The following is a 16,822-nucleotide window of genomic DNA, read 5'->3' as shown; positions in this document are numbered from 1 at the left end:
GATAATGAATATAATAATATTTATAATACATTGATAACGAATTCATCTAGCATGAATTTATTATTGGTAATGAATATTACAATATTTACAATACATTAACAATGAGTATACCCAACATGAATTGATTGATATTGAATATAATAATATTTAAAATACATATTTAACGAATTTATTCGACTTGAATTTATTATGATTGTCATACAATACAATTAATTTCATCAGTATCATTTCCACGCGACTGGATCCCTCAGCGAAATTACGTGACAATTTCTAATGGCGAAACAACAATTTTCCATCGGCGATGAAGATACCAGCAGGCAGATGCATGAACAGACAAGGCCATCCCGATAGCATGGAACGTTACAAGCATCGAAGCGAAGCGAAAGATTCGGGATGTTTTGTACCGGAAACGACAGCGTCCCTATCACATTGACAGTCCAGTGAAGACTAGACATTGAATAGGAACTTTTATTTTGTTCTAGTAAACAGACGTTCGTCGTTGTCTTGAATCCAACGCGACTGAATTGTTCACGGTCGAATAATGGGACGTAGAAGCAACCAACGATAACGTCGTGGACGGAAAGGAGCAAATAAAAAAAATGTGTTCCTGTGCTTGACAGCAATGATACGATACACAGCCCGTCGAACTCGACCCTATGCTCTGTGAGAACGTACAGATGTTTCGAGTAACTGGAAACGGCCGTTCCGACGATTTCAGCTCGGATAATGTATTCGCGATTAGGTCGATGGAAGGAAAATAGGTTGGATAATTCGCGTCGTTCTTCCGTAGAGTATAAACTCGCGGACGGGAATGGTTGACGATTGCCTATTTTCTGGATAAATCGAGCGACGTAAGCCGCGGGTAGAGAAAATTCGATCTTTTAACCCTAAATTGATTTCTGCTGACAAGGTAACTTCTTGATCTGCTATCCACGGATTAGTATCGAAGGTCACATGCGAGGCTATTTCTGGGCGTGGAAATCCCACCGTAACAATCTCATCTGACTTATAGAGTATCCAGGAAGCAATTTACCTTCCAATTTTGAGCATTGTAAATTTTACATTATACCCGATGTTACTATAGAAGACATTTAGCCAAATTCAATATACAAACCAATATACAAAATATTCTGAAAAAAATTGTTCGCAAAAAATGTTCGTAACTTTCTTAAGAAACAATTATCGAAGTTACATCATGCCCTGATTATTTCCTACCATTTTTGTTACTATAGAAATAAACAATACGCTTTCAAATTTAATCAGAAATAATTCGGATCCATTCTATGAATATCTTTGTTCTGTATTTAGTTATCTCTGTCGCTAAATCTATCGAAAAAGATTTCCCCTGCGCAACGGCTTCAGTCGACCAATCGACGTTGCATTCATCTCGGCAGAAGTCACGCGCGCGTGTGTACGTGACTGTTTCGTAAGCTCCTACCTTAAATGTTGACGCAGGCCTCGATCCCTCAGCGGTAGACGACGTGCATCATTATCGTCGCCACTGACGTCCTCCCCAGACAGCGCGACGCAGGTCCAGGACGTCGCTGTACGTGATCGAACAACGATGGATCCAGCGTGGCTCGACGTTTACGGTCGACGGCGAGGATTAAAACATGCGTTCCTCGAACGAGCTGTCCTGGAAACCAAAATATGAATTTCTCTTTATTTATATTGTATTGAAATTTCGGGGGATCGATAATAGGTGAATGTTCAAATAATTTGATAAGAGATTTTGATAATTTTGAAATTTACTAATACTTTCGTGAACTTGTAAATCGATAATTTCACCATTTTTTAAATAATTTTACAAATTCTTCAATTGTATAACTCTCTCAACAATTCTTTAGTTCGTCAAGAATTTAAATAATGATATTAGCCATCTGAAGGCTTGATAGAAAGATCGGAGTAGTAACGAAATGGAAGGTGTACAAATACATTTGAAAAGAAATAACATTCCTCTTTAAAGAATTCTAATTTAATATTAATATTTTTACAGTTCAACGGTACCATTGATTCTTGTGTAATACTTCAATGAACAACAATTTCCAAAGAGGCTGCATATATTCTTGGAAAGCATGAGAGAATAATTACTCATTTCCTTTTGAATCTTTAGAACCATTATTCTTACCCTTACACTCTTCACACTTTCCTTAAGTATTCTTTTCTGCTATTCATTATTACTAGACTGCGGATCTTTATGCAAAAATCGAACCTAAATAGGAAATAATTTTACTCTGCATATATTATAATATGAACTTTACTCTCAACCTTTTTTATATTCTTGCATATCGTTTGCATGTTGTAGTTTCTTGCAGATTCAAATTTTCTATAAATGCATAAAGATCCGCAGTCTAATAATCACAATATTCTCCAGAAAATATACAGCTCCACTCCTAGATAAAGTGGCATATCATCGGCAGACATTCTCTCTCGATCTTTACCCTACCACTCCCAATCGAAACGCCGAAAAACACCATCCTTCCTCTTTTCGTAAATTAAATTCACCAGATAACCAACCATCCACTCGCGTGATTTCCAAGCCAGTGAAGACAGTTTCCCGACGTCATTGGATCGCGAGTGGTTAACGGAGGCCCCCCAGGAGTCGGGGCAGTGACCAGCGCGGCGTTATCATCGCTTTAGCCGCGGCCGCGCATTATCGGCCGAGACACCTGCCGGAAATACCATTAGCGGCCATTTATTTCTAACGAATACCGAATCACGACGGCCGATAATCCGGTGTCGGGCGCGTTTTAGCCAAGCTGAAAGTACCAGCGAGCGGCGCGGCCTCGTTTTTCGCTGGGAGCACCGAACAGGACGCCTCGGGGTGGATTTAGTATCCGGGGTAGGGGGTTGATCCGGGACCGTCAGGCTTTGGAACGAACGACGCTGAAAGGGACGGAGTAAGAGGTGTGATAGCGGGTATTAGAGTCTCGCCCGATGGTCTGTCGGTAGTTCGTGTACTTTCGGTGGCGTCCGCCTCTCTGGGGTGCCAGAACTCTGGGCCGCGGTCAGTTTATCGCGCGACGAAGGGGGTGAGCTTCGACTCCGCGCAAACTACCACCGTTTTATAGCGGTTTTAGGACCTTCGGGGTACCAAGCGCTAACCGCGTCGCAAGAGGAGCCTTTGCTAATAGTTGTCTCTCCCAAGAAGAGCTCGCGGTGCGACAAGCAACGCACGGTTTTTAATGAGCTTCTGCGTTAAGAGAGTACTTGCAGTAGCGGGGACCAATTACGCTGACGTTGCGAGTCCAGAAATGGTTGCATTAAGTCCGATTTCTGCAGATCCTGACTTTTTAATGGGCGAAGGTTTAGTTTAATTTTAAGATTGGAAATCTTTTTATTTTCGAACAGTCGAAATTCGTGTCTCGTTATATGGTGAAACATGCTGTGAGGCGATGAAATGGGTAAGAAGTAAGAAAATAAATATGTTCTGTTATACAGTTTGAAAAAAACAGCAAATAAAGAAGAGAACGCCCAGTGTGATATTTCAGCGATCTAGCGGGACAAAACTTACGTGGTCCAATATTTCGGAACCTATTAGGTCATCCACACACGAAATTACTCAAAAGAAATGTAACTGATTATAAGAATAAATTCCATCACTTCGAATACTTTTACTTTACCTTTGGTTTAAATCTTTCATATGTTACTGAACATCCAAGGTTTGATTTATATTAAGATACACAGTTTGCAACATCATTATAATTAAATATAACTATTGTACTTGTCAAAGGAGTATTTCACTTCTTTTATCAAGCTGCATAATTAATATTTTGCAGTACATTAATTAAGGTCCACATTAAAGTGAATGAAAATTGTTAATACTATAGAACGAAGTGGAGAGGTACTTTTGTGACTATATGTACATATCATTGTAATCCGATTAATATAATATTAAATTTCCGGTACCGTGCGGTTTACCCGAATGTTCTGTTAAATCCAATAAATTATTCCTCCTAATACTTTATTAATTGTTCGCGCAGAACAAACAAATTTACATGTAATTTTGTAATTTGGTTATTTGTTTCTCTTCCGAGTTTAATGTTTAACCTTTCAATTGCGAATCCCTGCACTTCGCGTTAACTAACTGGAAGCCAACTTGCGAGATACCGAGGTGGTCGTCATCCTTGCATGCTTAATTTGTGCAGCAACAGGTTTAGGTGCTTAGAACCAAAAAGTCAAGTAGGTACGAGTTAGGCGAACTAGGTAGTCGAGGTTCAAGTACACAACGAATTGCTATCATCGATAGACTTTACGTCAATGTCATTGTCGAAATTTTTATATTTTTAAGATTGAAAATCTTTTTATTTTCGAACAGCCGAAATTCATGTCACGTTTTATGGTGAAAAATGCAGTGAGGCGACGAAATGGGTACGTAGTATTATTCGTAGCCTATAATTTCCTTGTTAAATCAAATAGCGATGAATCGCGGTTTCTAGTCAAACGATCATTCGTTTCGATGACAACGAGAAGCTTTCTCATTCCAAGACGATGAAACAATAGATCTTGGCACCTCGTCTTTAATATTTTAATTAATATTCGTCGCCAATATTTAACATTCAAAGAGCGTGCTAATTGATTCGCCGCGATGTAAAATCGCCAATAGCCGGACTTCGGAGCAGATGGAAGCCAACTTCTTCTAATTCTCTTTTTCCCCCTCTGACTGTCCGTAGATTAAGGAAATCATCCTCTCGAGATGAAGTATTTGCGCGAGGGCCGGCGGGTTAGGTGGCTGGGAATTTTTGTAGGCCATTAAGCCGGGACCGAATTGAATCCGATAAGAGGATAAAGAAAAATTTGTGACTGAGTTAATGAAGGGAAAGGGAGGATGGGATGGGATAGAATCACTGCAGAGCGAGGAACAGGTCTCTCGATGTCACAGTTTCGATGGAAGGGCGTTATGTTACTCGTTTCTCGCGCCACGAGGTAGAAATTGTCTTTTACAGTTTTCTTATAGGCATCTACATGGGAAAGCTTAATATTTTAAGGGGCCAGAAGTACCTAGCTAGAGAAAATAAACTTAATAGAGGGAAAGAAATTAATATCTCTCTAAACAGAGTCCCTTATTTGTCAACAGCAGTAGAGTGTTGGAACTTAACGGGAAGCGTACCTGTCAGGAATAATAAAAATTGAGAATAATGATCTAGGAACCCTTTGTCTGAGATACAGACATCTCCATAAAAATATTGTTATATTATAAAAAAGAAATACTTTAATTGACTTTTTCTTCAGTACTTTCACTCTCCTTAACACTAAACCTACCGACGATCATTTATAACTATTTCTATTGTGATGGGACAAGTGAATAGTCTCAGAGACACTTTTTTCAATTAAATGCGAAAATATTTCACGTGAACCTAAATCGAATAAGAATTAAGAATTATATAAAAAAATTTGAAAACCTCGTAAGTTTAGTGTTGATACTTCAAATCATTAACTTCCACGATCGTAAAACCATTGTACCAACTCGCAACATTTCTTGACATATTAAATTACCCACTCTACTATAAAACTATTTACCTTCTACCATTTTAACGTCCCGTAGGAAAGAGCAAACGGGACGAAGTTCCAACCAGAGTCACAGGATACGCGACGGGACCTTATGTAACGCGTTACGATCGTGGATGTATTTCTGGCATGCGTAGCAGCGGACGACAAAGGTGACCCTGTTAACGACCTTTCTTAATCCGACGATCTTACGCTCCGTCGAGCGAGGGTTATCACGCTCGATGAACTAATGAATTTTAATAATCGCGAGTGACGAACAAAGGGCCGACAGGGTCGCGTCGAGATCGAACGTTTCTCCTATTCCGTCGAGAACGTGACGGGAGTGTCGAAGCTGCGAGGGAATTTGAAAGGGAAACTTGGCGAGAGGAAACTCGAAGGAACTCCAGACGGATGAAGTAGAGAAACGTATTCTTCCGACAGAGCTGGGTATAATTTACAGAGAAAGTACCTCAAATACTATTTTTAATAATAGTTGGTAAATAAAGTGTTAAGTGTAGGAATGAATCCTGCGTGATTGCATTTAATTATTTGTAGGGCTAGTTTATACTGAAATATTTAATCACCACATCGTTAAGTTGAAGTACTATCCTCCATAGTGTGGAAGCGTGGGTAAAGTCATAGACAAAATGTAAGAACTTCTTCCAAAATTTAAATTCATTTAAATTTAAATTTTTGAACTCTATATGCACTTGATAACCATGGCTCATATTTTACAACAAACCCTGTTGCATAATTTAAATTTATACTAGTTTTTTTTTTAGTTTAGAGTCGTTATAACCAGATGTATAGACTATTCTCTTCTATTACGATCGCAATAGATATACAAACATTGATAATAAAATGAAATCGTATATTAAAAGTGTACACAATATATATGCAACTTCTGAGTCGCGCTACCAGATAATTAATAAACTTCGCTAATAAGTATCCCGCAAGGATTTCCGGAACTCAGCGTTTACTCTCTACAAAAACAACTCCTCCCTATTTCTAAAATATCTCGTCGATAAATTCATGGAAACAAAGGTCACGTTTATATCCGAGCCAGCATCGTGGAACATTTTCATTTCCGTGGAGTCGAAAGGAAGAAATCAGCCCAGGGAGCTGTCGACTTGTCAGACGTCGCGACGAACTTCCTTTCATCGCTACTGTGCATTTGCATCGCCTTTAGAAGAAACCGAGGGAACTATCCGAAGAACTTTCATTGTCGGACTCCGACGAAGTCGAGATCGAAACTTTTCTCCGTCTCCGACGAATGGTTTTAGCGCCACCGGATGAGATTGGCGGGGAGAGACAGCGGCCAGACTTAATCGCAGGGTTGGAGGTTGGCCCCCAACCCCTCTGCAAGAAACGAAACAAAACGGTGGATCGTTCACCTAACCAACCTCGATTTTCGTCAAACGAAACGCAGTCCCTCTGTTCTGTCTGACACGAATGAACAATCGAACCGTTCACTGCACGAATCGATTAACTCCACTTTTTTGAGAAATCTGAAATTTTAGTGCAAAGCACTTGGTATAGCGATGACTAGACTGCGGATCTTTATGCAAAATACAAGCTTCGCGCACGCGTCTACAAAAATTGAACCTAAATAGGAATTTATTTTATTCTGAAAATATTATAACATGAACTTTACATTCAATCTGTTTTATAATCTTGCACATTGTTTGCACTTTGTAGTATCTTGCACATTCAAAGTCTAGTAATGACTTTTTATATTTATATTAATTTTCTCGAAAAAGAAAAAACTTTTTTCGATGTTTATTTGAATTCGTGTTACAAAGGAAATTTAAAAAAAAAAAAAAACAATGTACGTTATTTCATCGCATTTCTCAACTTTTTGTTTTATAGAGTTAATTCGTAATAATTTGTGAAATAAATGGCTCAATTACGAGAGAGGTGGACGTTTCTAAAGCTCGGGGTCTCTTTAAATTACAGTAACACCTCTTGCAACCGCGAAAACTGAACAGTAAGAATTGCACTGTGGACGGAAAACTCTGCAAACTTTCACTCCAACTGGCGAGCGCAAACAACGATTAGGTCGCAACGTATTGTCGTTCCGTGGCTGGGGAACTCGTCGGCGATCGGTGAAAAGCCGCAACGTTAAGCGAATGACCGCGTTGTTTCCGTAATGGGAAAACTCTGGACCGCGTCGATTCGATGGATGCCGTTGCAGCAACGCGAGAGATCGTCCGCGATCTCTCGTTTCAAATCCCAGGCGTCCGTGGCCTCCAAGAAAGAAGGTGATTCGCATTACATCGACCGGAGGGGGGAGGGGCTGTGTGGGTCGTAATACTGTCATCGTGTTACACGGACTCGAGTTGCTGTTGGCTGCTGGTCGAGGACAAGTGCCTTTGGTGGTCTCCCAACTATCGATATTCGTCGATCCACGGTTTCAAAATGTGTGTTAAAAAGAAACGATCTTTGATTCAGGCGTGCGATATTTAACCGTTTGAGTCCCAGGGGGTATTGAAAAAAACACTGTAGAAGAATCACAAACAGTGCAACCCTGCTTTCTCTAAACGAGTACTGGATTTTCTCGACATAAAGTCTGAACAATGCGATCGCGCTGCTTGGGACTCAAACGGTTAGAATCCGAGAAATGCCAGAAAACTTGATTTCTCAAACAATTTTACAACGATACGCTTCCATAAATGACTTTACGGTAGGGCAAAGTCTGAGAAATACCGCAAGAGAGGACCAAATGCATTGCACGTAAGCTTTCAAATCACATATTTATTTTTACATCCTGAGCCGATCCTGAGGGACCGATGGTCCTGTGCGACTGTAAATACTCGAAGCAACGTTTCTAACGACGATCCAAGGTGGTTACTCGAAGCGAGTAATCGGTGCTTTCCCGTGCGTTACGTCGAACTCCGGGACGACGTCGTTGCGGTCGCCGTCGTCCTAGGAGCTTTACAGATCGTCGACGATCAGGCAAACGAGAAAAAGAGAGTGCACGGATTGAGGTCGGGTTAACGTCGTTCGAAAGAAGCGGTAATTGCTTGATTCTCCTAGCTCCAGCGATCTAGTAACGAGCCGAGGAACCGCGGCGAGTGGCCTGTTTCGTCGATTAATCTCCCAGAGATGAAAGTTGGCCGGTGATTACTTTGTAATTACTTTTGTAATAATCATTCGTAATTGTCGGATTAGTCGGTGGACTCGCGGGTATTTATGCATTCATGGCAAGTGTACATACAGGATTTGAAAATGTACAAGGATGTGTACTAATGCATGTATATGTAAAGAATGAAATTTAGATGGCAAAACATAATTTAATTCAAGTTTCTGCTCTTCATCGGTGTATATGAAAATATGAATTTGCATAAACATTCGTAGTCTTTAGATTGGATGATATTAATTGGGCCTATATTAATGAGGCTCAAAGTGTTCCTTTATTCTTCGTAATTTTTCTTGATTCGTATTAATGCATTGCCAAATGTATATGTTAGCTATAAACATTAATTCTATATCTTTCTAAAACGATTTCATGATTTATTTAAGAAAAAAGCAGGCAAATTTGAATCTTTCCCGAGTCACACACTTTCGGAGAGCCCATAGTGTTGCGCAATCAAATTTCGAAGTTGTCAACTATAAGCTACAATCATAAATAATTAAATCCAAAGGCATAGAATTTATTTTTATATCTAATATTTCAAATTACTATAACGACTTAAGAATCTACTAATTATTTTGCTTGTTCTGTTCCAAAGATCCGTAAAGAATTTCATTCATCCCAGTCTTCGAAATATATTTAAAATTAATGAAGAAAAATAATTGAATAACGACAATAATAATAATTTAATTATAACTTAAATTCGTAACCTCCAAACGGGAATCAGTAATTTGTGATCTTTCAGGTTTAATCATACCCAATTGCTCGTTAATTGTTCCCATTGATTTCTACCTGCTCGATAACCATAATCGTGGATTACGTTTTGCCGAACGCCGCTGGAAACGGAGACTTTTTAATAAAGAACCAGAGCATGCCCCTTTTGGACCGAGAACAGTCGAGAAAAATTCAATTTGCCTGCCAACAAGGATCTACGTATCGGTCGATCGACGAAGAGAGCTGGGTATTCGGTGGCTCGTGGAATTTAGATTCCGTAACGTGGCTGCGATCAAAGGAGCATCGAGGAACGATTTGCGCGGCGAGAAACGAAATTTTTGAAACGCGATTCCGACGTTCCGTTCACGCCAATTCGATTTTTCTTTTGACGAACGATCTAGTCGTAACGGAATCGTTTATTAAATAATGGTGTCAATCGTCTGATTGCTTGAATACAATCGATTTGATATACATATAATGATACATAATGTATAATATTATACAGTCAGTTTGATAAGTATTCGTATCCTCTATGACTATCGAAGAAATTCGTCTAATTAATTGAATAGATTCGATGCTTACAAATTCAGTATCCTCTATTAACATTGTTTCCTTTAAGATCCAATTAGTTACATATTTCGGAGCCTTGAAATATTTTGCTGCTGGATGTTGGCATGTTCTAACCCAAATATCGAAAATCGGGAACAATGGAAAACTATTCGAACGAGTCATGCGAACCGTTCACCGACTTCCACTGAGAGCAACGTCCTCCCCCGCGGAGGACAACTGCGAATTCAATTTGTCGGGCGACCGAATCCCAACATCGAACCTTTTGAAAATGTAGAAGAGGATCAATCCCATGAACGATGAAACGATCGATCGCTAGAAATTAATCCCGAGCTCGATGGAGGCCTTCGTTGTCTCAGGACGAAATCAAAGGATGTTTGTGACTGAAAGATTACTAGTCGATTAGAAATATAGCAAGGTAATAATGGAAATAGAACAATGTATCTAAATTATTGTCGAGACGTATTCCATATCATTCTGGAACGACGTCGAATGTAACTGGGTTAATGGAGTCGCAAGATCGAGTTATCGAGTATGTTTCTTCGTCGAAGGAACGAAATGATATGCCGTTTGGAAGCGTTGACCTTTAGTATTTTATTCTTACTCCGATCGCTAAGGTTGATCCGGTTGATCAGGTCTCTCTGTGTAGCGATGACATTTGAAATTGAATCCACTCTGTCGACTATAGGTCGTCGGCAAGAATTGAAAATCTGCAGTATTGAGAAGCAATGAAAATGTGGTTGAGGAATAAATAAAAGTGAATCTAAGATCCTCGTAGCGAACCTGATGGAACGAACATAACATTGGACGAGTGGTTCGTTGTATTTTATAAATAATTGAAGTTAAGCAACGGTGCTACGACCGAAGTATGTGAAATTAAATTTACTAATAAGAAGATTATGATTGATAGCGTGGAAAGCTTTATAACCACTTGATAACCATGGCTCATTTTCTACGACAAACACTGTCGATACAGTGATTGATTGGTCACGGTTGATCAATCATGGGGCAATTCAGGTTGCTTATTAGCACTGGAAAAAATTAATGAGAAATGGTGAAGTGTCATCGATGCTGAAATCTCTTCGATGAGGATACTCCAAAGGATAGTGGATATTACATTGACAATGCATTTGTGCAATATGTACATTGCTCCAATTTATGGAAATGTAATTTCTCCAATGTAATTTAATAGAGAGATTTTAGATTAGAAAATCTTAGGCAACAAGAATCGATTATTTGACTCAGAAAAAAGAGTAGTTTCTTAAAATTGAGTTTGTTTGATAAATCTGGTTCCTGGAAAGAGGGAAAGGGTTGTTGTCACAAAGTATTAAGACTTACAAAAGTACATTTTCTAAGAAATACTAAATTTCCTGATATCCTACAAGTCACCACATCAAACTTCACTTACTACAATATTCTCAAAGGGTTCCAAATGTGGTTCAGGAAACGTTTCCCGACAAGCGACCAAATTCCAAAAGAAGCGTTCCAAAAGAGGACCGATGAAGACGTCCCTTGTCCGTAGAGCGTCGAAACGGGTCTCCTCGATGGTCTTGGGTTCGTCAGGATCTTTCTGGCGGGACAAGAAATCCGAGAACGAAAAATTCAATCTGTCGAGCACCGTGGAATCGACTTCTCCATGACTGGGTTAGAGCGGCGCGAGTTACGGGACGGAATTTCGACGCGTGAAATTGAAACCCCGACATAGTCGCACCTCGTAGTCGACGAGGCAGCCCCTGTCGCTCACCCAGATGTCCGTTTTATTCGCAGGCGCCGATGGACGTCGAGAAACGTGTTTAAAAGAGCGAATAACCGAGTCCGAGCACATCGAAATTATCAGAATCGGAGGAAACCTCGTTTACGGCGTAGTGATCTCGATCACCAGAGAATCGTAGTGAATCATAGCGAATCAGGGAAGGAATAAACATCGGGGTAGTCGTAAAAGCGTCGCGCTTGTCCCCGTGAGAATTTCCAATTTCTTTCTTTCATCGGCTTTTTAGGACTTTCCATCGGGAGAGGGAAACTTTCGAGCGAACGACGAGTCACTTCGTCTTCGAAATACGTTTTTCTAAAATACCACATACATACGGGGTGAAAGTGGCACTTCTTCCTGGTTCCATTTTTGGGATTCTTTTTAGCTTGAAATCTTGTTTGCTGGGGTGCTGATCTTCGATAATATTAAACATGTTAAATTGCTTCGTTGTAAGATTTCTTTTGGAAATTAATTTCGAGGATGTGGATGAAAGTATCGAATTTGTCGAGTACAGAATGTTTGTATGTATCTTGAAGAGTAGGACAAAATTTTATTTATGTGATAAGAATCAGGCTGGATACCTTTCTTCACAATTAATGGTATACCTGTAATTCTATGTAGAATGAATCTGTGAAAAAGGAAATTTCATGTTGATATTCATATTTTGTGACCACTAGATTATTATTACTATTATAAACTATTATAGACTTCTTGTAGATACATGTATACAACATAGTCAAGCTTAAATAAACAAATAAAGTCGTCGATCAGTAATTATTAATAAATAAAGGTTATCTTAAGGAAGAATTAATTAAACTCCTTGGTAAATGAATATGATAACAGAGTGTCAGAGAGAATAAAATATAACATTACTTAATGTATGGTTCATTTCAATTAAATAAGATTGTTGTCTATAAAAATTGTATGCACAAAGCCATTTACGTCTAATTCCACTTAAAACCTGCAGAATCCGATCAGGTGCATGCCATTTGTGATAAATTGCACTCCTCAAAACTAAACGATCGTCACGAGTGTCTATCGCACTCTACTATTACCAACGAGGAAATTTCGATGTAACTTCGCGCAAATATCCATTTACCCAGTCTAATCTGTCTAATCTGGTGAAGTCTGAGACGCGGTGATAACAAGACGAGACAACTACTCATGCGGCTAGATACACATTGTAGTTGGTGAAGTAAATTTTCGAAAATCGAATCACCTAGCAAGCTCAGTCTTCAATTTGTCTCTCTATTGGACATATTTGACAGCGCTACACATTCTTGTTTGGAAAATACCAAAGGGAACGAGTGTATGTCGATAAGTCACGGAGGATCCGCCAACTTAGAGACAACGTTCGGGAAAAAGCTTCGAAGCTGGAGAGATTAAAAGTCATTGCTCGACGTACTTTTTCATGCATAGTATGAGCAAGCTTTCATTTCATATTTTATCATACGAAAGTGAAAAGGGGTATAAATGGAGAACTAAACGTTCGTTGGAATTTTAAAGTCGACTTTAAAGAGGAATTCTTAATCGTAGGAAACAGGTACATAATTTACGCGTGAGAACAAGAATGCATTTCAAAATTTCTTTCAAAAGAGGAAATATACCCGCACTACGAACCTTTCGTTTATCATTTCAAACGTCGAGGTCATGGCGGAAATTAATTATTTATTTTTAATTGATATAGGCACATTTAGCCTCTAGACAACAGAACGTTCATTTAATTTCTCCTCCCACAGGTTAATTAACCATGGCTCTCCAGAGAGGCATTATTTCCCATTCGAAATACTCCTTTTAAATTCTTCCGAAATAGCGAAATGCCCCAGCATTGGTGCCTCGCGAACCTCTCATTTATTATTATATACCGCTGTGATTTTCACCCGAATTTATTAATGTCGTTTCAATCGGTACAAACCATAACTTTCGCAAGACAAAGCGTTCGTTTAAATTCTTTTCTGGCGGCTTAATTAAGCATGCCACTCGAGGGAAGCATTCCTCCTCATTAAAGATACTCCTGAATTTTTCAAAGAAGGAATGCCTCAACCCAAATCGCCGTGAAACTTTAATTTATTATTCGAAACGCGGCGGCTATGACAAATGTCTTAACTTTAAATGAAATGATCTATAACTGTGGCATCAAGATACCTCTGTGACGATAATTAAAATTAATGTTTAATATTATTCGAAGCGTGCTGGCTACGACACAAAGGCCTTTAAATGTCTGTTAAATTTATGTAGACTGTGACATTTAGATAATCATGGATAACCTGACTTCCAGTAAGTACACCAACACTAATCCTTATGAAACTGTAATTTATTATTTGAAGCCCGATGACACAATGCCTCAAATTCGTTTAAATTAACATAGACCATACCTTTGACACCTAAATAATCACTAACGATCTGACTACCGACGAGCATCCCTTCCCGTTAAAAATACTCTCTCAATGGTTATCGAAAAAAGAACTGCACCAAGTACAAGTCACTAGTTTGTTGTAACGGCGGCTGTGGCCCAAGAATCTCGCATGACGTCCAGGCGTCGAGGAGCAACAAGAGAATCGGGTGCACTGTTCGACGTCCAGTCGCTCAGCCTGTTGACAAGTATCATTCGCGGAATGCTCGAGCGTCGGTGAACGCTACAATCCTCGGGAACTCGGGATCCGGAGGCAAACAGGATAATCCGTGGAGCAAGTACACGAGCATAGAAGTCGTGTTTGCTTCCTGGCTTCCCAAACCACGAGTAACGAGAAGCTGGGTCGAACAGGACCGAAGATCCCTTTCTCCATTCACGTGCTCTAGACTCTCGAGTAATCCACGGCACTGTGCATTCGACACCCTGGTTCGAGAGATCGACGAACGACGTGGGAAGGAAAGGATGCTGGAGGAATGAGTCCTGGCGATCGTTCATCGCGTGAAGGTTATGGCGCTCACGATTCGACACTTTATCAGACTTATTTAAATTTATTCGAATAATTTGGAATCGACCCTGTGAGCTGTTGTTCGCAAAATTCTGTAATTTTTGAATGAAACACGGGACCATATTCTGTGTTAATATTTGTTTATCGAATGCTTTTGTGACAGGGAACATTGTAATTCGTGTTTATAGTCCCTGGGCATTTATTCGGTATCAAAACGTTTTCGACCCTCTGTAAGCTCACTTTAGTAGATTTGTTCTTTAGTGATTGCATACCAGTTTATTCATATAAATAATAGAAGTTTCTATTTTTACTAGGTATGCAAATGTATAGTTTTACAGATTCAGATAAAGAATTGAAATTGAAATGAAAGTATGTGTTATCTTCCAAACAGGGTTATTTTTGGAATCGTACACATTGTCGTACATTTTTCCAGATTTTCACTTGTCAAAAATCCATAAGCATTTAATTATTACCAAGTCATAGAAATTCGTATTACCAATTCATGTAAATACTTTACGTCTACTGTTACCACAAAACAAAACTACCAAAGAGAACTTACAAAAGGTCATTGACCGAATAAAAATCCAACGACTAAAACCACAAACATTTACTTCCTACATTATCCCGTCTTGCAGCTGTCGAGATTAAGAAGCCTGCGAATAAGCTTTACAAAATTGTGCCAACGATCCCCGAACCATCGAGCCCGAGCAACAAGTTACACACCAATGACAAGCGTAAAGGACTGCGTTTCTCTCGCGCCGATCGCAGGGAAATCTGCCCAAGAAACGATCTCGATGGACACCGACGCGTAAACATCGAATCCAACGGACAAATCGATCCCAAGGATCGTTCCAAGAATCGACGTGTCACCGGGCGACGATATAGAGCGAAACGTGTTCCAGAAATAAAAGGCAGACAAACTTTTCACTGACGAACCGGCGTGGACGCAACCGTTGCGTTAGGTATGAATCCAGTCGAAATCCTGGAAACGTGACGGACGACCGTGGACAGTCGAGATTGTTCAAGCACGAGACACGAACATTCACTGATCGCGGGGTGGTAAACACGAACTCCGGCTATCGGTGTCCGGTCGAATCGAACGGAAACCGCGCGATCTTCTGGAGCGACCCGGTGGTCCGGAGTACCGTGCCAGTACTGGTACTCTGGAGTTTGTTATCGAGTAGCGGCGAGAGGGAACAGCGGGCAGGGTGGTGGCAGCTCCTCTTGGCTGACAAGTAGACAGAGTCGGTATCACGCAGGCGCTGGATAACAGTTCGCCTCGCGATCACCTACGTCCACCCCCTTGACAACCTCTCTGAATCGGAGTGTTCTGTACCAGAGATTCTCAACGGGGACCATGTGCCATTCCTTTGGAAACTATTTCTTTATTATATTAAATAATTCATGATAAAGGGAAATCAGCATTCTTGAATGGGTATGTTCTGTATTAGAGATTTTCTATGACGACCATGTACCCTCCTCTTCTTCCAGTAGACCCAGATGATGGGTATTGGATGAGATTGGTCCAATGGTGAACATTTATCTAAAGAGCATTTTTTTACTACATAAATAATTCATGGTAAAGGGAAATCACTATTAATAATTAATATTTAATGTTTCACAACAATCGGTTTGAAAGATCAGTTGAACAATCAGTTCATTATCATGGACTATGTCTAATGTCCAATGTTTTATTCCTTCTAATTAATTCTTTTAATTCATAATTGTTCTCTCATAGTCTCGCAAAACTATTTTATAACGTGCAGAATATATTCCAGCTTGGCTGCTAAAATCAGAATTCATAGAACCAATATACAGGAATTTATATTAAAGTATCCATTTCCACTATAATGCTCGTGGCATACTCCCAACTATAATAATTTTACACAGAAATTTCGGGTATTTGAATCAACGTTCTTAAAAATTCCTGAAACTATGCAACGACGCACGAAAGAGGTCTTGTGCAAAAGAAAATTCATAAAAGTAATTAAAAGTAAAGTAACCGTGAACTTGCAGGTATAATAGTTGCGTTGAAAAATCAACCTACAAAATTTACAGACTTCGCGAACACGCAAGAGTTGGAAAGATTGAAAATCTAACTAAACTAACTGATCGCGAACCGCCACCTGCTGTACCATACTTAATGATTTTCCGCGACAGGCTATTCTTTTTATTATCAGGAAACTCATTCATTGCTTCGTGACGCACTAAGACCCAATTGTAACGGAACATTTTTTTGTTACTACAGTAAAA

At 39.6% G+C, this 16,822-nt stretch overlaps 1 protein-coding gene across 2 annotated transcripts in view; it reads right to left on the bottom strand.

Moving 5' to 3' along the window:
- The window catches only part of LOC128887225 (5-hydroxytryptamine receptor 2B-like), a 171,031-nt gene extending 155,326 nt beyond the window's left edge, over positions 1-15,705 (bottom strand). Inside the window, exons 1-3 of one of the 2 annotated variants that reach the window (XM_054142901.1) lie at positions 15,293-15,705; positions 5,521-5,666; positions 1,439-1,636 (exon numbers count right to left, since the gene is read on the bottom strand). The gene's annotated coding sequence lies outside the window, so the exon portion shown is untranslated. The remainder of the gene's footprint in view (positions 1-1,438; positions 1,637-5,520; positions 5,667-15,292) is intronic. The other variant, XM_054142902.1, reaches the window with a different exon arrangement.
- Positions 15,706-16,822: the final 1,117 nt, after the last annotated feature.

This window comes from Hylaeus anthracinus, unplaced genomic scaffold (genome assembly GCF_026225885.1).
Source record: "Hylaeus anthracinus isolate JK02 unplaced genomic scaffold, UHH_iyHylAnth1.0_haploid 11985, whole genome shotgun sequence".
NCBI lineage: Eukaryota > Metazoa > Arthropoda > Insecta > Hymenoptera > Colletidae > Hylaeus > Hylaeus anthracinus.
This window is presented reverse-complemented; position numbering and strand designations above follow the sequence as displayed.